Source organism: Pongo pygmaeus, chromosome 2, assembly GCF_028885625.2.
Source record: "Pongo pygmaeus isolate AG05252 chromosome 2, NHGRI_mPonPyg2-v2.0_pri, whole genome shotgun sequence".
Lineage (NCBI taxonomy): Eukaryota > Metazoa > Chordata > Mammalia > Primates > Hominidae > Pongo > Pongo pygmaeus.
This window is the reverse complement of record NC_085930.1, coordinates 150,791,603-150,818,747: the sequence shown is the minus strand read 5'-3', so window position 1 is coordinate 150,818,747 and position 27,145 is coordinate 150,791,603. Positions and strand designations below refer to the sequence as shown.

At 39.5% G+C, this 27,145-nt stretch overlaps 1 protein-coding gene across 19 annotated transcripts in view; it reads left to right on the top strand.

Moving 5' to 3' along the window:
* The window catches only part of TFDP2 (transcription factor Dp-2), a 205,638-nt gene that overhangs the window by 17,394 nt on the left and 161,099 nt on the right, over positions 1–27,145 (top strand). For 3 of the 19 annotated variants that reach the window (XM_063662286.1, XM_063662291.1, XM_063662287.1), the window contains exon 2: positions 18,533–18,624. The exons of 12 other annotated variants lie outside the window; for them this stretch is intronic. The gene's annotated coding sequence lies outside the window, so the exon portion shown is untranslated. Of the gene's footprint in view, positions 1–18,532; positions 18,657–26,660; positions 26,760–27,145 lie in introns of all 19 variants that reach the window. 4 more of the 19 variants (XM_063662284.1, XM_063662281.1, XM_063662288.1 and 1 more) reach the window with 2 other exon arrangements.

Sequence of the window (27,145 nt, the reverse complement as noted above, 5' to 3'; positions counted from 1 at the left end):
CCACCTCGGCCTTCGGTGTAGCTGGGACTACGTGGAACTCCTTCTTCTATATTTTTTTCAGCCCCACTTTCAGTTTGCTTCCACTATACTTAGAGGGAGTTGCTGTTGCCTTCAGTAATGCTTCCTCCTCTTCTTTTTTTTTTTTTTTCTTTTCTGGAGACGGAGTCTTGCTCTGTCACCCAGGCTGGAATGCAGTGGCGCGATCTCAGCTCACTGCCACCTCCACCTCCAGGGTTCAAGTGATTCTTCTGCCTTACAGGTGTGAGCCACCACGCCCCGCCCTCAATTTTAAAATATTCTTAAAAGAAAAATCTTCCTCCTGTTTTTAGTCCCACTAGCCAGAGGTAAAACCGTGGTTTAAAAAACAAAACAAAACCAGAACACTTTTGAGGCTGGGTGTGGTGACTCACACCTGTAATCCCAGCACTTTAGGAGGCTGAGGTGGGCAGATCACTTGAGGTTAGGAGTTTGAGACCAGACTGGCCAACATAGCAAAATCCGTCTCTACTGAAAATACAAGCAAATTAGCCAGGTGTGATGGCAGGTGCCTGTAGCCCAGATACTTAGGAGGCTGAGGCACAAGAATCACTTGAACCTGGGAGGTGGAGGCTGCAGTGAGCCAAGATTGTGCCACTGTACTCCAGCCTGGGCAACAAAAAACCAAACAAACAAACTGCTTTTGGGCCTGGTGCAGTGGCTCACGCCTATAATCCCAGCACTTTGCAGGGCTGAGACAAGCAGGGGGTTTGAGCCCAGGAGTATGAGACTGGTGAAACCCCTTATCTACTAAAAATACAAAAAATATTAGCGGGGTGTGATGGCGCACACCTGTAGTCCCAGCTACCCGGGAGGCTGAGGCAGGAGGATTGCTTGAGGCTAGGAGATCAAGTCTGCAGTGAGCTGTGATTGTGCCACTGGACTCCAGTCTGGGTGACAGGGTAAGACTCTGTCTCCAAAACATCCTCAAAAAATACTTTTATTTGAAATTCGATAATTCAAAAAGTTATATATATAGTATTATAATTACAGAGCTTGATGAATTTGTCTATTCATGCACCTGTACCACAGTGTTTTAGTTACAGAAGCTTTATAGTAGGTTTTAATGTCTGGTAAGTCTAGTCTCGTTTTGTAGTTTTTCTGTTTTAGTACTTTCCTGTTATTCTTACATGTTTGTTTTTTCATATCAATTTTAATATCAACTTGTTCAGCTCCATAAAATGGTTTGTTAGTATTTTTATTATTATATTGAATTTATAAATTAACTTGGGAGAATTTATATCTTTATAATGTTGAATTGTCTTATCCAAGAATATCATATATCTTTCTATTGTTCATCTTCTTTTAGTTTTTTTTGGGAGTATTTTAACATTTTCCTCATACAGTTTTTTTTTTTAAAGCTTTATTGAGATATAATTCACGTGTCATAATATCCTTTTTTTTTTTTTTTTTGAGATAGAGTCTTAATCTGTTGCCCAGGCTAAAGTGCAGTGGTGCGATCTTGGCTCACTGCAACCTCTGCCTCCCGGGTGCAAGCGATTCTCCTGCCTCAGCCTCCCGAGTAGCTGGGACTACAGGCGCTTACCACCACGCCAGGCTAATTTTTTGTATTTTTTGTAGAGACGGGGTTTCACCGTGTTAGCCAGGATGGTCTTGATCTCCTGACCTCGTGATCTGCCCGCCTCGGCCTCTCAAAGTCTCAAAGTGCTGGAATTACAGGTGTGAGCCACCACGCCCAGCCCTATAACATCATTTTTTAAAAGATATATAAAGATGTGGTTTTTAGTATATTTACAAATATGTGCAGCCATCATCACTACCTAGTTCCAGAACATTTTCATCACTCTTAAAAAAACCCCATACTCATTAGCAGTTACTTCCCATCCCCTTCTCTTCCCAGCCTTGGAAACTACTAATCTATGTTCTGAGTCTGTGGATTTGCCTATTCTGAATATTTCATATAAGTGGAATCATATAGTATGTGGCTTGGCATAACATTTTCAAGGTTTATGCATGCTGCAGAGTATATCAATAATCATCCCTTTATATTGCAAAATAATATTTCATATATGCCATATTTGTTTATCAGTTGGTGGACATTTGGATTATTTATACTTTTTTACTATTTTGGTAATATTGCTATGAACATTTTTATACAAGGTTTTGTTTAGACTTTTTTTGTTTTTTTTTTTTGAGATGGAGTCTTGCTCCATTGCCCAGACTGGAGTGCAATGGCGCGATCTTGGCTCACTGCAACCTCTGCCTCCGGGTTCAAGCGATTCTCCCACCTCAGCCTCCCGAGTAGCTGGGATTACAGGCATGTGCCACCACGTCCAGCTAATTTTTGTATTTTTAGTAGAGATGGAGTTTTGCCATGTTGGCCAGGCTGGTCTCGAACTCCTGACCTCAGGTGATCTGCCAACCTCGGCGTGAGACACTGTGCCCGGCCAGACGTGTTTTTAATTTTTTCTTATAGGCGTTACGCATTTCCTACTACATTTATTACTAAGCATTTATTCTTTGTTGGCGTTGGGTTTTCTTTACCATTATATACTCCAAGTGTTTGTGCCACCACGCCCAATTAATTTTTGTATTGATCTGTATTAATTTTGTTGCTAATCATAAATTTACTTACAATTTAACATATGGGTCCTTGTTGACATTGTTTGTGAGATAATTCTTTGGTAGACAAGGTGTACTCTCGCATTTTGGGAACAGATTTCTGCCTGTATCTCTTAGATCAAACTTACAGAGTTACTCACATTTTATATGCCCTGATTTCAGTTTTTGTCTCTTTATTACTGAGAGGTGTGTATTAAAATTGTCTTATATGATTGTGGATTTCTTAGTTTCTCCTTGTAAAATAGTCAGTTTTTGCTTTATATGTTTATAAATTATGTTATGAAATGTATTCAAATTTGGATTATTTTTGTCTATTTGTGTCTTCCTGCTAAATACTACCTTTCTTTAATCACTGTCTTCTTTATCCTCAATAATATTCTTACTGTGAAGACAATTTGTCTATGTTTATAGAGACACATCATCTTTCTTCAGTTTGTTACTTTCTATGGGTATACTTTAGGCATGTTTCTTGTAAATAGCAGTTGTATTTTGTTTTCCCTTTTTTTTGAGACGTAGTTTCGCTCTTGTTGCCCAGGCTGGAGTGCAGTGGCGTGATCTTGGCTCACTGCAACCTCCGCCTCCTGCGTTCAAGCGATTCTCCTGCCTCAGCCTCCCAAGTAGCTGAGATTACAGGCATCCACCACCACATTTGGCTAATTTTTTGTACTTTTAGTAGAGACGAGGTTTCACCATGTTGGCCAGGCTGGTCTTGAACTCCTGACCTCAGGTGAGCCATCCCCTTCGGCCTCCCAAAGTGCTGGGATTACAGGCATGAGCCACCGTGCCCGGCCCATCTTAACCATTTTTAAGTACACAGTTCAGTGTTAGGAAGTACATTCATATTGTTGTGTAACCATCACCACCATCCATCTTCAGAACTTGCATCTTGCAAAACTGAAACGCTGTACCAATTAAACAATAATTCCCAGGATAGCATTAGGAGATATACCTAATGTTAAATGATGAGTTAATGGGTGCAGCATACCAACATGGCACATGTATACATATGTAACAAACCTGCACATTGTGCACATGTACCCTAAAACTTAAAGTATAAAAAAAAAGAAATAGTAAATATGGTAAAAAAAAAAAAATAATTCCCCATTCCTCCTTCCTCCCAGCCACTGATAACCACCATTCTACTTTCTGTCTCTGTGAATTAGATTACTTTGGGTACCTCATATGTGGAGAATCATACAATATTTGTCTTTTGTGACTGGCCTGTTTCACTTTGCATAATGTCTTCACAGTTCATCAATGTAGCATATGTCAGAATATCATGCCTTATTAAGGCTGAGTAATACTCTATGTATATGTTACATTTTGATGATCCATTTATCTGTCAGTGGACACTTGTGTTGCTTCTACATTTTAACCATTATGAATAATGCTGCTGTGAATATGGTTATGCAAAAAGCTCTTTGAGACCTTGCTTTCAATTTTTTTGGAGTATATACCCAAAAGTATATGGGTATATGCTGCATCATAAGGTAATTTTATTTTTACGTTTTTGAGAAACTGCCGTATTATTTTCCACAGTGACTGTACCACTTTACATTCCTACCAGCAGGGCACAAGTATTCTAATTTCACTACACCCTTGCTAATACTTGTTATTTTCTGTTTGATGGCAGCCATCCTAATGGGTGTGAGGTGGTATCTCATTGTGGTTTTGATTTGCATTTCCCTAATCATTAGGGATGTTGAGCATCTTTTCACATGCTTCTTTGGGGAAATATAAATTTAAATCCTTTGCCTAGTTTTAATTTTTTTGTAAAAGATGGGATCTTGCTATGTTGTCTAGGCTGGTCTTGAACTCCTGGGCTCAAGTGTTTCTCCTGCTTTGGCCTGCTGAGTAGCTGGGACCACAGGCACAAGCCACCATGTCCTGTAGTCCCAACTACTCAGGAGGCTGAGGCAGGAGGATCACTTGAGCCTAGTTTTTAATCTGGTTGTTTGGGTTCTTTTTTTATAAATTGTTGCATTATAGGAGTTCTTTATATATTCTAGATATGAAATCCTTATCAAATATATGATTTGCAAATATTTTCCCCCATTCAGTGGGAGCATTTTTACTCTGTTAATACTGTCTTTTTTTGTGTGGAATTTCAACTATTTCATTGTCTAGTATGTCTGTCTTTTTATTGCCTGTGCCTTTGGTATCATTCTCCACCTTTTTTTAAGATCTCTATATTTTTAATGTTTTGCTCTGTCTAGGAGAGTTATTTTTGTTTTTTCTTTAATTGGGAGTCATTGTCATTTCTGAATCTGAGGATTTTTAGGTGTTACTTCCCCCAGCAACCCCCAGTTTCTAGAGTCTGTAGCTAGGCAGAGACATTTTCTTGTTATTCCTTTGCTGTTGGTTGATTTTTTTTTTTTTTTTTTTTTTTTAACCAGCCTCCCCTGTCCATTCTTGCACTGAGAATGTGTAAAAAATGGTGGAACCCTCAATACCAGCTCTGCACTTCATGTGGTTTCTGAGGCCTTGTCTACTTTAAGGGCATTAAAAGCCAAAAATCTTAGTTACTCATATTGACAGGTTCCTCCAGGGTCGCTGAAAGCTTTACTCTTTTGTGAGCTCAGCATTTGACAGACTAATTTATCCAGCATTTCTAGATGTTTTATTAAGATGACATTTTCATATTAGTTACCGTGTTGCCAAAAAAAAAGTTGCATTTCTTTTTTGTAATTAATTTCTTTCCCTTTTTTCCTCTTTTTCCTTTGGAATTCCTTGTTGTTGGACCTCCTGGATGGAAGAACTCTTCTCAAGCTTTTCTACTTGAAAAAAAAAATTCTTTGTTTTACTTTGTGGGAGAATTCCTACCCTTCCTTTGCTTCTTTCTCCTCCCCAAATCCCCTGCTTCTGTTCTACTTCCCCTCCCTCCCTCCCTCTCTTTCTTTTTTCCTTCCTTCTCTTTTTTCTTTCTATTTTGTCTGTTTATTTGGTGTCTCCTGTTTTGTTATCTTGACCTCTATTTCATGTTAGAGATTTTCCTCAGTTGTTTAGTAAACTTTGGCCATCTATTCAGATTAAAGACCGAATCAATAAAAAGCTGAGTAAAAACTCTTTGTCCATGGGAGTTGTTAAGTGTAAGCTTTACACGGGGTGATTGAGCGCTTGCAGGTCTTTTCTCTTGGATTGCTTTCCCTCGCAGAGGAATCTCCTAGTCCCAGGCCGATTGGTCTGCGTTCTGGAAGCTGGTTTGGGGAAGAGGCCTGAGGTCCACTGTACAGCATGTAAATCTTCATTTAATCTTTTTTGTGAGATGATATAATACACAACCCTTTTGTGTACCTAGTTTCTACATCTAATCTGATTTTATGTCCTTAAAAGGTAAACCATTTGTTTCTTGCTGGGATGCAGAAGGGGCATTTTCTGTCTTTCTTTCCTTTTTGAGACAGGGTGTTGCTCTTGCCCAGGCTGGAGTGCAGTGATGTGATTATAGCTTGTTGTAACCTCAAGTTCTGGGGTTAAGCAGTCCTCCCACCTCAGCCTCCTGAGTAGCTAGGACTATGGACAGACATGTGCCACTACACTCTGCTTTTTTTTAAAAATCTTTTTGTTAAGATGAGGTTTCACTGTGTTGCCCAGGCTGATCCTGAACTGGCCTCAGGCATTCCTTCCACTTTGGCTTCCCAAATCACTGGAATTGTAAGTGTGAGCCACTGGGCTCAGCCAGAAGGGGCAGTTTCTTAGCTACATGGGTTAAGACTTTATTCAAACTTTCAATCAAGTCTTTTTATTAACAGCCCCAACTGAGATTGTTACTTTCAGATGGCTTCAATTCTTAAGCCTTTGTGATGAGATATATGTAAGATATATTTTAATTATGTATATATAACTTATAAACGGTTTGGGAGGCTGAAGTGGGAGAATTGCTTGAGGCCAATTCAGGACCAGCCTGGGCAACACAGTGAGATCCCATCTCAACAAAAAGTTTTTTAAAAAAAGCAGAGTACTGACCGGGCACAGCGGCTCACTTCTGTAATCCCAGCACTTTGGGAGGCCGAGGTGGGCAGATCATGAGGTCAAGAGATGGAGACCATCCTGGCCAACCTGGTGAAACCTCATCCCTACTAAAAATACAAAAATTAGCTGGGCGTAGTGGTGCACACCTGTAATCCCAGCTACTGGGGAGGCTGAAGCAGGAGAATTGCTTGAACCCAGGAGTTGGAGGTTGCAGTAAACCGAGATCTTGCCACTGCACTGCAGGCTGGCAACACAGCGAGACTCTGTCTCAAAAAAAAAAAAAAAAGCAGAGTATAGTGAAACATGTCTGTCTGTAGTCCTAGCGACTCAGAAGGTTGAGGTGTGAGATATAGATATCTGTAATATCTATAATATGTTAATATATAATATTAATATATATCTTATAGATAAGTTATATAATTAAGATATATCTTATAGATACATATATCTGTATGTTTCTAGGGATATAGATATATCTGATCATCTATATATAATTATATAGGTAGATACATCTAATTATATATACATTACATCTTATAGATATCTATAAGATATCTGTATATATAACATATATGTTTTTGATGGGTTTATCCTTTTTTATCTTTTTAACATCATTTTACTGTAATCTTTTTTTTTTTTTTGAGACAGGGTCTCACTCTGTCACCCAGACTGGAGTGCAGCGGCAAGACCTTGGCTCACTGCAACTTCTGCCTCCCAGGTTCAAGCGATTCTCCTGCCTCAGCCTCCTGAGTAGCTGGGACTACAGGCACGCCACCACTGCCTAGCTAATTTTTGTATTTTCGGTAGAGACGGGTTTCACCATGTTGGCCAGGCTGGTCTTGAACTCCTAACCTCAAATGATCTGCCCGCCTCAGCCTCCCAAAATGCTGGGATTACAGGCATGAGCCACCGTGCCCGGCCAATTTTACTGTAATTTCAAGAAGGAATGGATAGAGACCTGTGTGTTCATATGTAACCAAAGAACCTTATAGTACATTTTAATTATGTTATTTTCATGTAAAAATAGTATTATTATAAACTCAGGAGTTTTTTCTGTGTTCATTTCTACTAATGGTTATTGCAGTTTCAGAACTATAGAAAGGCATCCAAAAGGGCAATAAGAGACATAAAGAAGAGGAAAAACAGGTTAATAACAAAGAATAGAAGGCTCAGATACATGTATCAGAGGGACTTTGATGAAGTAACGTCGCCACCTTCTGGCTTTTAAAAAAAACTGTGTTGTTTCTGTAATAAAATCTGGGAACTTGTAGTCCCAGCTACTCGGGAGGCTGAGGCAGGAGAATCGCTTGAACCTGGGAGGTGGAGGTTGCAGTGAGCCAAGATCATGCCACTGCACTCCAGCCTGGCGACAGACAGAGACTACGTCTCAAAAAAAAAAAAAAAAAAAAATTCTGGGAACCCCATGACTAGTAAGTAGCTAACTTGCATCCTGTGTCAGATTTAGTGGATTTGGTCTTGTTTAGTTATTCTCTGCACTATTGAAGAAATACACTTTTTTTTGACATAGGATTTGATTACAATATAACAAAGTCTTTTCAAGCCCCCTAAGAAAGGGTTCTATCTAAAATATCTTAAAATATGTCTGTTATTTTAGGTTATTTCTGCTTGCATTAAGAAAACAGAAATATTGTTTCTATGTGAAGGAAAATATACAATTTTAAAAATTAAGTTAATTTGTTGCATAGGTAGTTTGTGTTCATGGTACAAAATACAAATGATATGAGAGGCTATGAGTCATCCTACTATTTTGTAAGAATTAATAAAAAAGAAAAGAAAATTAAAATGTTTTTCTCTCAGCTAGCCAGTTCCTTTGCCTTGAGAGAATCTTTTTATACAGATGGTAATGTACTACACATACTTCTTTATAACTTTCTTTTTTTCACAGAACAGTTTATACTGGAGGTCACTCTATATCAATACACAATGAGCTGCCTCATTTTTTTTAGGCCATGATGTATTTAGCTAGTCTACTATTGATAAGCAGTTATGCGTTTTCCAATCTTTTGCTTTATAAATGACACTGTAGTGAGTATCCATATAGATATATGTGTGAGTGTGCGTGTGTGTGTGTATGATTTCATATGACTCTAGAAAAAGCTCATAGAAGGATGTATACATTTCTGTTTGTGTTGGATATGGTGACACTGCCCTCCATAAAAGATTATGCCTATTTATTCTGCTACCACTAATGTAGGGCAAACTCTGTTTTCCCTCATGTTTCTCAGGACAATGTACTGGTATCAGTCTTTTCATCTTGTCTTGAAACCTTATTTTACATTTCTCTTATGAGGGGGCTGAACATATTTTTATATGTTTAGAAGCAATTTGTGGGATTTTTTTTTGTTTGTTTGAGATAGAGCTTCACTTTGTCACCCAGGCTGGAATGCAGTTACATGATAATAGCTCACTGCAGCCTTGAACTACCGGGCTCAAATGATCCTCCTGCCTCAGCCTCCCAGATAGTTGGGACAGCAGGCACATGCCACCATGACTGGCTAATTTAATTTTTTTTTTTTTTTTTTTTTTTGGTAAAGGTGGAATCACCTTATGTTGTCCACACTGGTCTCAAACTCCTGGCCTCGAGCAATACTCCCACCTTGGCATCCCAGAGCACTGGAGTTACAGGTGTAATCTACAATGCCCAGCTCATTTGTGTTTTCTGTTATATATTCTTTGCCTACTTTTTCTTTAGGCTCTCACTCTTCTATTTATTTTTAGGAGCTCATAGTTCACAAGGTAGAAATTAACTTTCTATAGTATGAGTTGCAGATACTATTTTTCCAGTTTATTTTCTTATGATTTACATAGTGATGTTTCCTTTGAATGTAAAAAAAAAAAAATGTGCATTTTTTGTAGTCATATGAGTCTTTACTTTGAAGACTTCCGGGCTTGGCTTCATATTTAGAAAGATCTTCCACACTCAGAAAGTTAAAAAATTTAACTTCTGTGTTTTCTTCTCTTACCAAAAAAATTACGTTGAATTCTATGGGCTATCTGAAATTTATTGTGAGTGAGGTATAAATTATGGCTCTAACTAATTTTTTCTATATGATTACTCAGTTGTCACTTCTTTATTGAAATAATTCACCCAATGCATTCATACCTCACTGATTTGAAGTGTCAGCTAAATTTCTTTGTGGATTTGGGTCTTTTCCTATACTTTTCTGTTCCCTCTATCTGTATGCTTTTTCATTTATCAGTGTACGATATTTTAATTATTGTGACTTTACAACTGTTTTAATAATTGGATGAGGTCAGTCCTTCTGTGTTTCCATAATTTTATGGCTATTCTTGCTTATTTTACCACATTAACTTTTGAATCAGTTGAGCAAATTAAAAGGAAAAGATATTGTTAATTTTATTGTGATTCATTCTATTCATAGATTAATTTGGGGGCAGTTCTATTGTTATGATTTTGCGTTTTGTCACTCAAGAACCTGGCATTTTTTTCCATTAATTTTTTGTATCCCTATGTATTTCTTGCTGAGTTTCTTCCTGATTTTTTTTCTATGTAAATGAGTTAATTTTTTCCATTATTTCTTTACATAGTTGTTATTAGAAGACATGGTTCTTGTGTATAAGCAAGCCGCTAATTTGGGGGGGTTAATTTTGTTATCGGTCATCTCCAGTTGAATCTCTTGGGGTTTCTCTGTAAACAGTTGTAATCATATGTAAATAATAATAGTTTTACCTCTTCAGTTCTGCTTTATATACTTCTGTCTTTCGTCCGGTTGTGTTGGTTAATAACCTATAGAACACTGTTAACTAATAGTGGTGAGTGATAATAGTAGAAATCATTTCTTACTTTTATTTAATGGGATTGTTTCTTTAGTGATGCATAATGAAAAATATATCCATAGATTCTTGAGAGGAATTTGACAAAATTACATATACATTCTTGGTAAAATATAATCCTATTAAGTAATTATTCATCACTTTTCATTATTTCATCATTTTGCATGCCATAGCTTTACATAAATGGGCCGGGTGCAGTTGCTCAAGCCTGTTATCCCAGCACTTTGGGAGGCCTAGGAAGGTGGATCATTTGAGGTCAGGAGTTCAAGACCAGCCTGGTCAATGTGGCAAAACCCCGTCTCTAATAAAAATACAAAAATTGCTGGGTGCAATGGTTCACGCCTCTAATCCCAGCACTTTGGGAGGCTGAGGCAGGTGGATCGCGAGGTCAGGAGATCGAAACCATCCTGGCTAACATGGTGAAACTCCGTCTCTACTAAAAATACAAAAAATTAGCCAGGTGCAGTGGCACACGCCTGTAGTCCCAGCTACTCGGGAGGCTGAGGCAGGAGAATCACTTGAACCCAGGAGGTGGAGGTTGCAGTGAGCTGAGATCACGCCGCTGTACTCCAGCCTGGGCGTCAGAGCGAGACTCTGTCTCAAAACAACAACAACAAAAATTAGCAGGGCTGTAGTGGTGCGCGCCTGTAATCTCAGCTACTCAGCAGACTGAGACAGGAGAATTGCTTGAGCTTGGGAGGTGAAGGTTGGTTGCAGTGAGCCGAGATCGCGCCACTGGACTCCAGTCTGAGTGACAGAGAGACCCTGTCTCCAAAAAAAAAAAAAAAAAAAACAAACTTTATATAAATGTAATCATACTGTATAATGTAATCATACTGTATGTGTTAGTTTTTAAATTCTGTTACATTTATAAGGTTTATCCATGTTGTTGCATGTTACTGCAATTAATTAATTTTAATAGCTATTTAACTATACTCTGCCCAGATCTCTTCATATTAGAATACCCATTCTCCACCTGCTTAGGCTGACAGCTGCATTCCTTATTGGGAATTGCCCTTGGCCCCGAGTACTGTCTTGTTCAAGGTTATGCTTCCTCCCAGAGGTGTCCCTGTGGCCAGTAACTGTGTGTTGCTTGGATGTAAGATCCAACCTAACTTGTCTCTATTTGGGACAACTCCAAAGGACTCTGGGGCCATATCAGCTGAGGCCCCATTTGCAACATCATTGGTTCAATTTCTTCCCTAAGTCCAATCCTGCCGCCTTCTCTTGTTATAGATATATCTCCCCAAAGCAATTCCCAGGAAACTTTCTGCATGATAGTCTCCCTCTCAGAATCTGTTTTGGAGGAATGATTCTAACACAGTTGGTATTGGAAGTGATACTAGGTAGCAGACTAAATTTTAGAGATAGGTTTCTAAATTTTAGAGATAGGGATTTTAGAGATAGGTTTTTTTATGGCTGGTTGGCAGTGAGGACCCTGTCTCTGGTGGTAGGTAGAGTACAGATGGTGTAAGTTTGCACTGAATTTATCGTTATGTGGGACCCAAGTGAGCAGGTAAACTTTTGATGCACTGTTATTTAAACTGGTATCTGTAGACCTGGTTATAAAGTTATGGATTTTCTTGAGCTTAAGATACTCTGGTCTGTATTATTCTATCATGCCTTTTATTTATTTCATTTAAATAAGTGAGTTTTTTGTTCTTTGGGATCAAGGATCCTTTATGCTGACTTCCTACCAAAGTAGGATTTAAGAGAATCCTAACAGTGTGCAAAGATCTCCACTGTTTTCTCCTTAACCAGAGGGAAAGTTGGCATGGTTGAACTTGTTCTCTGAGGTCTTATAGACAGGTGGCTGTAACTGATAGGTGTTTTCTTTCCCCTTCTTTGGATTGCCTAGGTCAGACTAGAACCTCAGAAATGTCTACGATGAAGTTTTTTTTTTTTAACTTTGTATTTTTAGTAGAGTCAGGGTTTCTCTGTGTTGGTCAGGCTGGTCTCGAACTCCTGACCTCAGGTGATCCGTCCGCCTCGGCATCCCAGAAGTGCTGGGATTACAGGTGTGAGCCTTTTTTAAACTTCATATCCTAATCATATGCTACTCCTTGAAAGAGTCTTCCAAACTGTATAGTCAATCTGTATAGCCTATGGAAGCACAAGGGAGGACCTCTTCTTTGCTCACCTGCTTACAAAAGCATTAGAAGCCACTTTAGCTGGTTTAATACAATAGTTGGGTTGACTGTAAAGTGCTTAGGTTTCTGTGTTAACTCTTCTAGTTTGATGGCATTTTCATCTCATAGTTCTTAATTCTGTAATTTTAACTAATTATCTCTATTACTAATTTAACTCGAGTTAGAACCTGATTCCCACCCTTTAGCTGAATTAGAAGCTGTTCCTTTGTGCTTCCATAGTGCCCCGAATATCTGTCTAGTGTCGTAGTATTGTAGCATGTTATACTGTATGCATTTGTCTTGCTCATTTGTTTGTGAACTTCTTGAAGAGTGGGACTCCGTTATGTCTCTTGGGTAGAGCACAGTGCTGGGTACATGATGGGCATTGACTAAATGTTTGTTGAATAAATAAATAGCCTGACTCTCATTACTCCCCATCACCCCTCAGTTGCTGGTTAAAACTTCTGACTTTTTAAAAATTCATCCAATGTGAGTCTTTCCCAAATCTCCCTGGTGAATATCCATACCTTAAAGCTGGCACACACACGTCTAGTTCTCTTCTCTGTCGTCATAAACTATTGCTGTCTCCTGCTTGCAGCTGCCTCTTTCATTGAGTTCCCAATATCTGCAGATGGCTCTGTCTGATGAGCTCATGGGAGAATTTAATTTTCCATTCTACAATCCAAATAAATTAGTCTGCTATAACCCCAGAGCTGCTGGTAAAGCAGTCGTTGCAGCTTTAGAATTCTGATGCCAAAAAGGGGTTATATGCACAGTGAATGAATAATGCCATGGGGTTATGAACGGTGGTTGTTCCCATCACTGCAGCTGCTTGGGTGAGGCATCAGAAACCCCTTCAAGTGCACTACTGCTACAGTTAGCTATAAAGGTTTTCCCAGCACCTTCAGCTGCCATGGTCTCCACCTCAGTTCTCTTTACATCTTATTAGTAAAATGTCTTAGGAAAAAGCTATAAGCAAAGATACTGTTTAATAGCTATATGGAGAGTTTGACAAACATGCTGGATAGTTGCTTCCAACATTTTAGTCACCTGATTCTATTACTAATAAAATATTTTTTACTGATGTCTTGGCTGGTAAATGGCATGTGTATCTAATTTATGGGTTCATGCTTATTACTAATGAATGCATCCCTTGATGTGAATCTTTCAGTTTTTCTTGTTCATGTTAGAATAATTGCATTTATCTGTTAAGAAAATATAACACTATATCATTGATATGTTTTCTTTCTTTTTTCTTTTTTTTGAGACGTAGTCTGGCTCTGTTGCCCAGGTTGGAGTGCAGTGGCGCGATTTCGGCTCACTGCAAGCTCCACCTCCCGGGTTCACGCCATTCTCCTGCCTCAGCCTCTGGAGTAGCTGGGACTACAGGCGCCCGCCACCAAGCCCGGCTAATTTTTTGTATTTTTAGTAGAGACAGGATTTCACCGTGTTGGCCAGGATAGTCTTGATCTCCTGACCTCGTGATCCGCCCGCCTCGGCCTCCCAAAATGCTGGGATTACAGGCGTGAGCCACCATGCCCAGGCTTCTCTTTTCTTTTTTTTTTCTTTTCGATGGAGTCTTGCTTTGTCGCCCAGGATGGAGTGCAGTGGCGCAATCTCGGCTCACTGCAACCTCCGCCTGCCAGGTTCAAGCAATTCTCCTGCCTCAGCCTCCCGAGTAGCTGGGACTACAGGTGCACGCCACCATGCCCGGCTAATTTTTTGTATTTTTAGTAGAGACAGGGTTTCACCATGCTGGCCAGGCTGGTCTTGAACTCCTGACCTCGTGATCCACCTGCCTTGGCCTCCCAAAATGCTGGGATTACAGGCGTGAGCCACTGCACCCGGTCTCTTTTTCTTGTTTTAGAGACAGAGTGTTGCTATATTGCCCAGGTTGGAGTGCAGTGACTGTTCACAGGCAAAATCATTGCGTAGTACAGCCTCAAACTCCTGGGCTGAAGTGATCCTCCCATTTCAGCCTCCCAAGTAGCTGGGACTACAGATGTGTGCCACCACATCCAGCTACTTTAATATATTTTCTATGTTGATCAAATGGTAATTCTATATTTAATTTTTTTTAGGAATTGCCATTCTATTTTCCACAGCAGTCAAAACTGTTTTTTGATGACCTTGAAACTCTAAGGACAGATTGGCAGGATATAATATCTTTGGTTTACATTTTTTTCCCTTAAGTTTCTTGGAAGTGCTGTTCTACTGTTGTCTTGCTTTATATGTTATTTTTGAGAAATACAGTGTTAGTCTAATTCCCTTGCTTTTGTAAATAATTTATCTTTTTGCTCGGATACACTGAGAGTTTTTTCTTTAAATAATTTTATAAGGATATGTGTGAGAGTTGATCATTCTGAGTCAGTTTTCTCAAATATCTGGTAGGATCTTTCATTGTATAGATTCAAGTATTTTATTTCTGGAATCTTTTCTTGGAATGTACTTTTTTTTTTTTTTTTGAAACAGTGTCTTGCTCTTTCACCCAGTCTGGAGTACAGTGGCGCAATCATGGCTCACTGCAACCTCCACCTTCTGGGTTCAAGCTGTTCTCATGCCTCAGCCACCCAGGTAGCTGGGATTACAGGCGCCTGCCACCACACCCAGTTAGTTTTTTTGTATTTTTAGTAGAGATGGGTTTCACCATGTTGGTCAGCTGGTCTCGAACTCCTGGCCTCAAGTGATCCACCCGTCTCGACCTCCCAAAGTGTTGAGATTACAGGCGTGAGCCACTGCACCCAGCCAGAATGTACTTTTAATATTAGTTCTGTTCCATTGTTTTGATTTTTTTTTATTAGGGACACCAGTAATACTAATGTTCAACCTCCTTTGCCTATCATTCATTTCAATCAATTTCTGTTTTTTTTAAATTTTATTTTCTTCATTATTTTCTTGCTCTTTGTTCAATGTCTTTTATTAAGTTTTCGTTCAATCTGTTCTTTCTACATACCTTATAATTTAGTTTTTATTTTTGGTTCAATGCCAAAGTAAAGCAAAAGAAAAAATAATTTAATAATTTAACTTTCATTTCTTATATGATGTTCATTTTGTTTGTTTCTTTCTATTTCTTTAATCAGCTCTTATTCATTTCTTTCTGTTTTTGTCCATTTTGGTACTTAGTTTTTGTACTTCCGTTTCAAGGTCTTCTTCATATCCTCAAATTCTTGTTTAAAATATTTAATCCAGTTCAGAGGATTGTGTTACAGTTGTTTTTCAACCTCATGGTTTGTTTTTATGGAGAAAATCATCAGCAGAAAAGCTTTTGTTTGTATTTTCTGACTTTTTGCAGTACATTTGTATGCATATGGTCTGCTTGTTTGTTTGTTTTTAATCATTTTGTGGACAGAGTTCCTAATTTGAGAGTGCTTCTTTTGCCAGTGTGCTTTCTTTTGTGAAGGTTCTTTTCTGAATTTGTAGTGATGATGGTGAGAAAAGGGGGAGAGGAAGAGTTGTTCCTTGATTCTATTAATATTTTGTTTTTGCAAGCTCTTTAATCCTCCCCCCGGCCCCCTGCCTTTTCTTCTTTTGAGACAAGGTCTCACTCTGTCACCCAGGCTGGAGTGCAGTGGTGCGATCTCACCTCACTGCAACCTCTGCCTCCCGGGTTCAAGGGATTCTTTTGCCTCAGCCTCCCGAGTAGCTGAGATTACAGGCGCATGCCACCACACCTGGCTAATTTCTGTATATTTTTGTAGAGACGGGGTTTCACCATGTTGGCCGGGCTGGTCTCGAACTCCTGACCTCAAGTGATCCACCTCCCTCGGCCTCCCAAAGTGCTGGGATTACAGGTGTGAGCCACTGTGCCTGGCCTAATTTCCTCCTATCGCCTGTTTTTTTCATTCATTACCTTGTTTACAAGAGAAAGCGCTTCTTTATATATGTATACCTGGTTCTCCCCCAGAAGCACTGTTTCTAGGAGGCTGCTGCTTCTGGTCCAGAAGTTTCTAGACACAAGACACACTTCACCAGGTCTATTAGCTATCAAGTCCTAACCTCCTAACGTCTGTTTAGCATTTTTGTATTTATTGTTTAACTCTCTTTCTGGGGCTGATTTTGTCTGTGCTTTCTGCAAATCCCCTGTGCCCCTCTGCTCTTTCTCACGGAGTCTTTCACCTCCCTTCACTCTCCCTATACATCCACAGGCTTGCAGAGGTAAGGAAGTGGGGTTTCTTTTGCTATTTGCTGCTTTTTTTTTTTTTCTGCTTGACTTATAGGTAATTTGAAGGTGAAGGTTGCTGTGTTTTCTGTCTCCTAGCAGTGCTAATGTTGATGGCCTAGATCCTTTGTGGGTTTTAAAAATTCTTGTGGTTTATTTTATGTTTGTTCAGGGAAGGTGAGGAGGAGAATTGGAGTCAGATTACCTCCATTGTTCTACAAACCTGGAAAGCTTCAAAAATCTTTTTCGGGCGGGTGCAGTGGCTCATGCCTTAATAATTTGAGAGGTGGAGGCGGGCAGATCACTTGAGGTCAGGAGTTCGAGACCAGCTTGGCTAACATGGTGCAACCTCGTCTCTACTAAAAATACCAAAATTAGCCAGGGGTGGTGGTGCACACCTGTAATCCCAGCTACTTGGGAGGCTGAGGCAGGAGAATCGCTTGAGCTTGTGAGGCTGTGGTTGCAGTGAGCCAAGATCACACCGTCGCACTCCAGCCGGGCAACAGAACGAGACTCTGTCTCAAAAAAAAAAAAAAAAAAAAAAATCCTTTTCCAGATGACCTAATTTTACACCTGAAAAATCCAAGAGTCAACTGAACTCATAGTAAAATTACTTTAAGCAGTAAAATAATTAAGTTGTGTAATGGAATATAAAATTAGTAAAAAGAAAAACATAACTTTCTTATATGCATACAGCTAGGAAAATATAATGGGGAACCCCATACGTTACAGGAACAATAACAAAAAGGAAACAAAGAGAAAAAACTCAAAACCAAAAAATAAAATACCTAGGTGTAACTATAATAGTGTGCAAAACCCATTGTATTACTTTCCTAGGACCACCATAACAAAATGCCACAAACTGGGTGGCTTAAAACAACAGAGACTTATTTCCTACAGTTCTGTATGCTGCAAGTCTGAAATCAACTTGTCAGTAGGGCCGTGCTCCCTGTAAAGCCTCTAGGAGAGGATCCTTTATTGCTTCTTCCAGTTTCTGGTAGCCCTGGGCATTCCTTGGCTGTGGCCCCATAATTCCAATCTCTGCCTCTGTCTAGGAAACTGCCTTCTTCCCTCTGTCTGCATCTCTTGTTTCTTTTTTCCTCTTAAGAGAATACCAGTGGCTGGACTCTGGCTCACACCTGTAATCCCAGCACTTTGGAAGGCTGAGTTGGGAGGATCACTTGAGGACAGGAGTTCAAGACCAGCCTGGGCTACATAGCGAGACTCTATCTCTACCAAAAATTTTAAAAATTAGCCCAGTGTTAGGGTATATGCCTGTATACCCAGCTACTTGGGAGTTAAGGCGGGAGGATTGCTTGAGCCCAGGAGTTTGAAGTTGCAATGAGCTGTGATTGCACCACTGCATTCCAGCCTGGGTGACAGAGCAAGACCCTGTCTCAAGAAAAAAAAAAAAAAAAGTTGCAAAATGAATACAGAGAAATCCCATTTACCCGTAGCCCAACTTCCCCCAAGTGGTAACATCTTATGTAATTATAGTACATTGGCCAAATCAGGAAATTGACATTGGTACAATATAATTAACTGGACTACAGATCCTACTTGGATTTCACTAGTTTTTGCATGTGCCCATTTTTTGGTGTGTCTTTGTGTATAGTTCTATGACATGTTATTAGATATATAGATTCATATAGCCACCACCACAATCAAGATACAAAACTGTTCTGTTACTGCAAGAAGGTAGCACTATTGTAACATTTAACAGCAATAGTAAATCTATCATTGTTAATTGAAAAAAATCAACATCATAGTATGATACTATTGAACAAGACTAAAATTTAAAAAGACTAAAAACAACAAAAGTGTATTTCTCTACATGCAGGTACTTATATGAAAATGCATGGAATGGTCTGGGCGCGGTGGCTCATGCCTGTAATCCCAGCACTTTGGGAGGCGAGGCCAGCGGATCACGAGGTCAGGAGATCGAGACCATCCTGGCTAACACGGTGAAACCCCGTCTCTACTAAAAATACAAAAAATTAGCCAGGTGCAGTGGCGGGCGCCTGTAGTCCCAGCCACTCAGGAGGCTGAGGCAGGAGAATGGCGTGAACCCGGGAGGCGGAGCTTGCAGTGAGCTGAGATCAGGCCACTGCACTCCAGCCTGGGCGAGAGAGCGAGACTCCGTCTCAAAAAAAAAAAAAAAAAAGAAAAGAAAATGCATGGAATGAGCTCTGTGCAAGGATATTTACCAAACTGATAACAATGAAGTTTAGAAATGATATTTGAGGTGTTCAGATGGGGAGATTTTCTTTATCTGTATGGACTTTTTAATAACCAGAATGTTTTCATGTATCTATAATTTAAATGTTTTTAAAAGAATATATATAAGAACGCAAATATAAATGTCAGTGAATTCTATTAATGGTATTCATCTGCTAGTAAGAATTGTAGTGGAAGTGGAGGGGGCAGGAATTAAGGAAGACTTGCTTTGTATTGTATTTTCTTCTGCACTGTTGAGTTTTTTTTTCTTATGAGCATATATAATTTTTTTATTGAAAGAATTTTTTTATGGAAGGCTTTATAGGACATCTTGAAAACTGGCAGTAACAGAATAATGTATATGACTTGCTTATGTACATTTTCCTATATATACATATACCTTTACATTTAAATATACATCTATGCATATACATGTACCTGAAAGTGTCTGTACAAATATCATTAGGTTCTTATCTTTCAATAATAAGATTTAGAGTAATTTTTATTTTCTTCTTTGTGCTCTTCTATATCTTTGAATTATTTTGTAGTGAGCATATATATCATTCTACTTTCCTTTCCCTTTCCAAAGGAGTTTTTAAGAAGGTAGGAAAAAAAGAAAAAAAAACCCTGTATCCTGCCTGAAAATTGAGAAAAATGATGACAACTTTTGCAGTTAACCTATAGTTAGTCTAAAATTTCACGATCTCCATCATATCCTGTGGAGTCTGATAGGGGGTTGTGATTGTTAGGGAATTTCAGTATATGGTACATGAAAAAAATAAAGTGGATGAGGAGCATATGCAAACAAGGCAATTGTTCATTTTTCTATAAGGCTTTTTTTTAGTCATTTAAAACTATTTAATACTTTATATTCTTAAACATTTATAATACAGATAACACAAATATCCTATAATATATTTTTTAAAACCTTAAATTACTTTAAAATGAAAACTGCTTAGGACATGTCTTTTTATGATATGGAACAAGTATATAGTAACATTTATTTAAACTTCATTATACATTTTGCTTCTCTGTGACCTTGGGCAAGTTACTTAAGCTGACTCAATTTTCCCTTCTATAAAATGGAGATAACTATTACTTTTTTTTTTTTTTTTGAGACGGATTCTCGCTTTGTCACCCAGGCTGGAGTGCAGTGGTGCGATCTCGACTCGCTGCAAGCTCCTCCTCCCGGGTTCATGCCATTCTCCTGCCTCAGCCTCCTGAGTAGCTGAGACTACAGGCGCCCGCCATCACGCCCGGCTAATTTTTTTGTATTTTTAATAGAGGCGGGGTTTCACTGTGTTAGACAGGATGATCTCGATCTCCTAACCTCGTGATCCGCCGGCCTCGGCCTCCGAAAGTGCTGGGATTACAGGCATGAGACACCCCGCCCGGCCCTATTCTCTGTAGAGTTATTTTGAGGAATTGCTTATTAAATACCATGATGACGCTGATTATATAATTGTTTCATTTTCATTTGAATGTAGATTAGGTATTTGTATAAGTACAGTCGTATTCTAAATAAGCATTAGAAATGGTGCTATTTTCTTCTCCAATTGCTTCCTTTTGAATGCCCCATTTTTGTCATCTTGGAATCTTTTGTTGGTCACAGTAATCACATTTTAATGACTCAGATTGAACATTTCATGCTTGCATAGTTCATTGTACAACAGTTTGTCTATAAACATATATTAATACCAAATAATATTTTAAAAAGTCGGCTGGGCACAGTGGCTCACGCCTGTAATCCCACCACTTTGGGAGGCCGAGGCGGGGCAGATCATGAGGTCAAAAGATCGAGACCATTGTGGGCAACACGGTGGAACCCCATCTCTACTAAAAATACAAAAAAAATTAGCTGGGTGTGGTGGCGCATGCCTGTAGTCCCAGCTACTCGGGAGGCTGAGGCAGGAGAATCGCTTGAACCCGGGAGGTGGAGGTTGCAGTGAGCCAAGATCATGCCACTGCACTCCATTCTGGTGACAGAGTGAGATTACATCTCAAAAAATAAAAATAAATAAAAAATAAATGTCATCTAGCTTGTTTTGATGGTTCAAGTAAAGATAAGTCTTAACATTTGTGATGCTAATCTAAAGCTTTGTTAATCTGGAAATGAGACTTTGCTAAGCAGCATGTGTATAACAGGTGATCTGATCCATGTAGTCATTGTGCATGAGTGAATTAATGGTTTAAAATTTAGCTTGTACTGCTTGATAAAAGAATGTTTCTATTAGGTTCTTTGCAGGGTCTCAGAATGTGATTTTATTCTTAGTTTGTGTGCTCTCATCTAATATTGCTTCTTTGGGTAGGGACAAAAGTAAGTTTTTGCCCTCAGTCTTTTGTTTTCAGTAATTAAGAACAAATAATACATATTGATAATCTGTTAATATTGCATAATATATTTGAAACGAAAGTAGCCTTTAGGTTTTATTGTAGAACATATCAATCCAGTTTTGGCTGGGTGTGGTGGCACGTGCCTGTAGTCCCAGCAAGCTACTCAGGAGGCTGAGACAAGAGGGTGTCTTAAGGCCAGAAATTTGAGACCAGCTTGGGCAATATAGCAAGATCTCTGTCTCAATTAAAAAAAAAATCAATTTGCCAGGGAGTGACAAAAGAATTCTACCTCAGTGAATTTATTTGGTGAGATAGCACTCTGTATCTAATCTTCTTTTAGTATTAAGCTGCTTGTTGTCAATCACTTTGTCAATGTGTTTACCTGTAACAGTGTTAGCCCATTTGCTCCCTATTACCACGTCTTTCTGCTAAGTATAGTTGGCTCCTAGCCTGAAAATCAAAGCACATGTACTAATAACTTTATGCTAAATAAAACATATAAGATAAGGGAAGGCCTAAGGACTTGAGTTACTAACTAGTACATGGTTTTGTGAAAGCTGTGTTGAGCTCTGGGGAATTTTTTTTGTTTTTCTTATTTCTGAGCTGAGAATCTTGTTACAGAGGTTTAAGGTGGTTTGACTGCTAGATAAATAGATAGTGAATAGAAACTTATTTGGTATAGTCAAGAAATGAGTGAGCATTTCAGTTACTGAAGAATTACAAGATATGGCTAATATTACTGGTTTTTGAAGAATTAGAATGCAAATAATTTTTACTTAATCTTTGGTGAATTTGGTTCTGTCTGGTTCAGATGCTGTAGCTCTCTACTTAAAATCATTCTGAGGCTTCCCACTAATCTGATTTAATTTTTTTTTTTTTTTTTTTGAGACAGAGTCTTGCTCTGTCGCCCAGGCTGGGGTGCAATGGCACCGTCTCAGCTCACTACAGCCTCTGCCTCCTGGGTTCAAGTGATTCTCCTGTCTCAGCCTCCCAAGTAACTGGGATTACAGGCATGCTTCACCACATCCAGCTAATTTTTGTATTTTTAGTAGAGATGGGGTTTCGCTACATTGTCCAGGCTGGTCTCAAACTTCTGAGTGCAAGTGATCTTCCTGCCTCAGCCCCCCAAAGTGCTGGGATTACAGGCGTGAGCCACCACACCCGGCCAAATCTGATTAAAATTTTTGAAAAATCAGTATCCTGCATGATCTGGCTTCCTACCTCATCTCTTAGCAGCCCGTTGCCTTGCCCTTTGTTTTTTGGCACATATTATTAGGACCTTCCTTAGACCCTGGAACCTCCCACAAACTTTTCTTCCTTTGATCTTTCCTGTGCTGTTTCCTTTGAGTAGAATATATCCCTCTTTCTTTGCCAGTGGTTTACTCAGTTTGTGGTTTTTTTTTTTTTCCTTTTTTTGGTGAGCTCAGCTCAAACTTGACTTCTTCAGAGAAGTCTTCTGTAAAACCACCAGAGTTCAAGTCCTCTATTTTACATGTTTCTATGAATCTTTTTTTTTTTTTTTTTTTTTTTGAGACAGAGTCTAACTCTGTCGGCCAGGCTGGAGTGCAGTGGCACGATCTCGGCTAACTGCAACCTCCGCCTCCTGGGCTCAAGCAATTTTCCTTCCTCAGCCTCTGAGTAGCTGGGATTACAGGCATGTGCCACCACACCCGGCTAATTTTTGTATTTTTAGTAGAGACGGGGTTTCACCATGTTGGCCAGGCTGGTCTCGAACTCCTGACCTCAGGTAATCCGCCTGCCTCGGCCTCCCAAAGTGCTGGGATTACAGGTGTGAGCCACTGCACCCAGCCTGTTTCTATCAATCTTTTATGTCTCCATCATAGCACTTGTAATGATTGTCATTAAGTAGTTAATTGTGAAATTTGTCATTTAATGCATGCCTTCATAGCTGAAATATGGGCTCCATGAAGGCAGGGACTGTCATTGTTTTCCATAGTATATTTAAGGATGAACATTCAATGCTCAGTATCTTTTTTTTTTTCCGAGGCAGAGTTTCACTCTGTTGCTCAGGCTGGAGTGCAGTGGCGTGATCATCACTCACTGCAGCCTCTACCTCCTGGGCTCAAGGGATCCTCCTGCCTCAGCCTCCAGATTAGCTGGGACGTGTGTGCCACCATGCCTGGTGAATTTGTTTGTATTTTTTGAGAGAGAGGATCACACTATTTTGCCCACGCTAGAATCAAACTCCTAGGCTCAAGCAATCTGCCTACCAGGGCCTCCCAAAGTGCTGAGATTACAGGTGTGAGCCCCTGTACCCAGCCAGTGCTCAGTATTTTTAATACTCAGTGTTTGACGGGTAGCTGGCTATCAATAAGTATTTATCCAATAAGTAAATGAATGAGTAGTGCTCAGATAACATTATTCATGTGTCTCATTATGTCATTATTCATTATTATATAAGTCTGGGCTTTTTTTTTTTTTTTTTTTTTTTGAGACAGAGTCTCGCTCTGTCGCCCAGGCTGGAGTACAGTGGCATGATCTCGGCTCACTGCAACCACCACCTTCCAGGTTCAAGTGATTCTCCTGCCTCAGCCTCCCAAGTAGCTGCAATTATAGGCGCTTGCCACCACACCCGGCTAATTTTTGTATTTTTAGTAGAGACAGGGTTTTGTCGTGTTGACCAGGCTGGTCTCAAACTCCTGACCTCAGGTGATCCGCCCGCCTCGGCCTCCCAAAGTGCTGGGATTACAGACGTGAGCCACCGTGCCTGGTTGCATTTTTTTTTCTTCAATTTTTAAAAGTGAGCAATGGACTGGGTGTGGTGGCTCATGCTTGTGATCCCAGCACTTTGGGAGGCTGAGATGGGTGGATCTCTTAAGTTTAGGATTTCAAGACCAGCCTGGGCAACGTGGTGAAACTCCATCTCTACAAAAAATACAAAAATTAGCTGGGTGTGGTGGCATGCGCCCACACCTGTAGTCCCAGCTACTGAGTAGGCCGAGGTGGGAGGATCACTTGAACTCGGGAGGCGGAGGTTACAGTAAGTTGAGATCATGCCACTGCACTCCAGCCTGGGTGACAGAGTGAGACCCTGCCTCTAAAATAAAGGGAGCAATGAATATAAAAATAAGTCTCTTTTTTTGTTTAACGTGTAAAATGCCAGTGGTTCTAGGAAGAACAGCTTTTAGTAAATAAAAGTGTTTTTTTAAGAAAAATTCTTGCCTACTATTTTTTTCTGCTAAAAATTAATGAAACTAATTGTGCTCTATTATAACTTTTTAAAAATTAACGAATACAAATAAAATGCTGGTCCCAGGACACTTTTTGTTCTTGAAAGAAAGATGACATTCAAAACACTATGTAGCTGGCCAGGTGCAGTGGCTCATGCCCGTAATCCCAGCACTTTGGGAGGCCGAGGCAGTTGGATCACCTAAGTTTGCTAGTTTGAGACCAGCCTGACCAACATGGTGAAACACCATCTCTACTAAAAATACAAAATTAGCCAGGGGTGGTGGCGCATGCCTTTAACCCCAGCTACTTGGAAGGCTGAGGCAGGAGGATCGCTTGAACCCAGGGGCCAGAGGTTTCACTGAGCCGAGATCGCACCATTGCCCTCTAGCCTGGGTGACAGCGAGACTCCATCTCAAAAAAAAAAAAAAAAAAAATGTAGCTTACTGACATTTCAGATGTGTGATGTGTTAAATGTTTGCATGGCCTTTCATTTTCTGCTGCCAAGTCATACTGAATGGGATTATCGTACATTTTTAAAGGATGAAAATAAATAAAATACTGAGTCTATAATTCATTTAACAAATATTTCTTGAGCTTCAACCATATGCCAGGCATTTGATATGTAAGAGTGAACAAAATGGGCAGGGTTCCTGCCCTCAAGGAATTTATACTTTAGTTGGCAGAGACAGACCACAATCTGATTATCACAGAAATAAATAGACAATGGCAACCCAGTGTGTACTATTAAAGGAGAAAGTAGGAGAGCAATAGGTTGATACCCCTGACCTAGACTGGGTAGTAGAAAATGGATGGTTTTCCCCGAGGAAGTGACACTTGAGAAAGGGTCTAAAGGAAGATGAGTTTGTCAGGTAAAGGTTCCAGACAGAAGGAACAGCATGTACAGAGGCCCTTGAGGCAGGAGGAGCATGTTTTTGAACTTATAGAAGCCAATGGAACTGGATCAGAAAAGAGGTGTGGGAAAGGAGTTTAATAGAGCTGGAGAGGTAGGCATATACCACATCAGCATGCTAGACAACATTAAAGATTTGAGTCATTAAAATGTCATTACTGTCACCAGTTTAGATTATGAAATCTAAATGTCTGTCAGTAGAGGCTAGTGAAATAAATCACAGTATAACCATGTAAAGGAATACTGTGTAGCTGTGAAAAAAGTGAATGAGGAAATTTACAACTGTCAAGTTGAAATATAGAGACAAATCTCTGAGATTAAAATATTTTATTTGAGAAGAAAATTGCAGGCTGGGCATGGTGGCTCATGCCTGTAACCCTACCACTTTGGGAGGCCGAGGTGGGCGGATCACTTGAGGTCAGGAGTTTGAAACCAGCCTGGCCAACATGGTGAAACCCCTTCTCTACTAAAAATAAAAAAATTAGCCATGCGTGGTGGCAGGCTCCTGTAATCCTAGCTACTTGGGAGGCTGAGGCAGGAGAATTGCTTGAACCCAGGAGGGAGAGGTTGCAGTGAGCCAGGATCACGCCACTGCAGTCCAGCCTGGGTGACAGAGCCAGACTCTGTCTCAAAAAAAAAAGAATTGCAATTTGGGAAATACACACAGACCATGTGGTCTTGGCTGTGTCTGAAGAACAAAGAGGTTAGAGGTTTTATAAAAAGGAGAAATGTTACATATCACTCTTCAAGAAAGCTCATTGGCACTAGTAAGGTTTTGGGGAGCTGGCAAGCTCTGACTGGCATGTAATCAACTTTCACACAACCTACTCAAAAAATAAAAATTCAATTTAATATTGAAATTTCAAAAAACGGAATTGAAAAGGAGAAAAATTCTGTCATATGTATATGTCCTATATGAGATTTTAAAGGATTCTTTCAGCATAGTAGGTTATCATTTTCTCTGAATTTATTGTAATAATAATTATATATCATTTTGTTATAATATCTTGAGAATATATTATATCTCAAGTCAGATATATTTTGTAAAGTATTATAGTAGTTAAGAACACTGTTGCTGGTGTGAGATCCTGGGTTCATATTCTGTCACTGTAATTTGTACAGTTGGTTAACTTGGAAAATTGCTTGAACTCTCTAAAACTGTTTTGTCTTCTGTGAAATGAAAATGATATTTATCTGATAAAGTTGTGGTGTGAATGATACGATATACATGTGAAGCACTTGAGAGAATGCCTAGATACACTGTTCACCTAAGAAAAAGTTACATGTTATCCCTGTCTATGAAAATATCTTCTAGGGCCGGGTGCGGTGGCTCATGCCAGTAATCCCAGCACTTTGGGAGGCTGAGGAGGGTGGATCATGAGGTCAGGAGTTCAAGACCAGCGTGGCCAACATGGTAAAACCCCATCTCTACTAAAAATACAAAAAAATTAGCCAGACTTGGTGGCACGCGCCTGTAATCCCAGCTACTTGGGAGGCTGAGGCAGGAGAATTGCTTGAACCCAGGAGGTAGAGGTTGCAGTGAGCTGAGATTGAGCCACTGCACTCCAGCCTGGGTGACAGAGCAAGACTCCGTCTCAAAAAAAAAAGAAAAGAAAAAAAAGAAAATATCTTCTAATTAATACCACATCTCAAAAGTTTGAATGCACAGAGAGAATACTAAAAGGATTTATGCCAATAAGTTATTGTAGTTGCTTCTGACAAGTAGGATTATGGCTGATATTTGTTTCATGCTTTTTGTTTTGTATATTTTCTAAATTTTGAGTCATGAGCATGTATTTA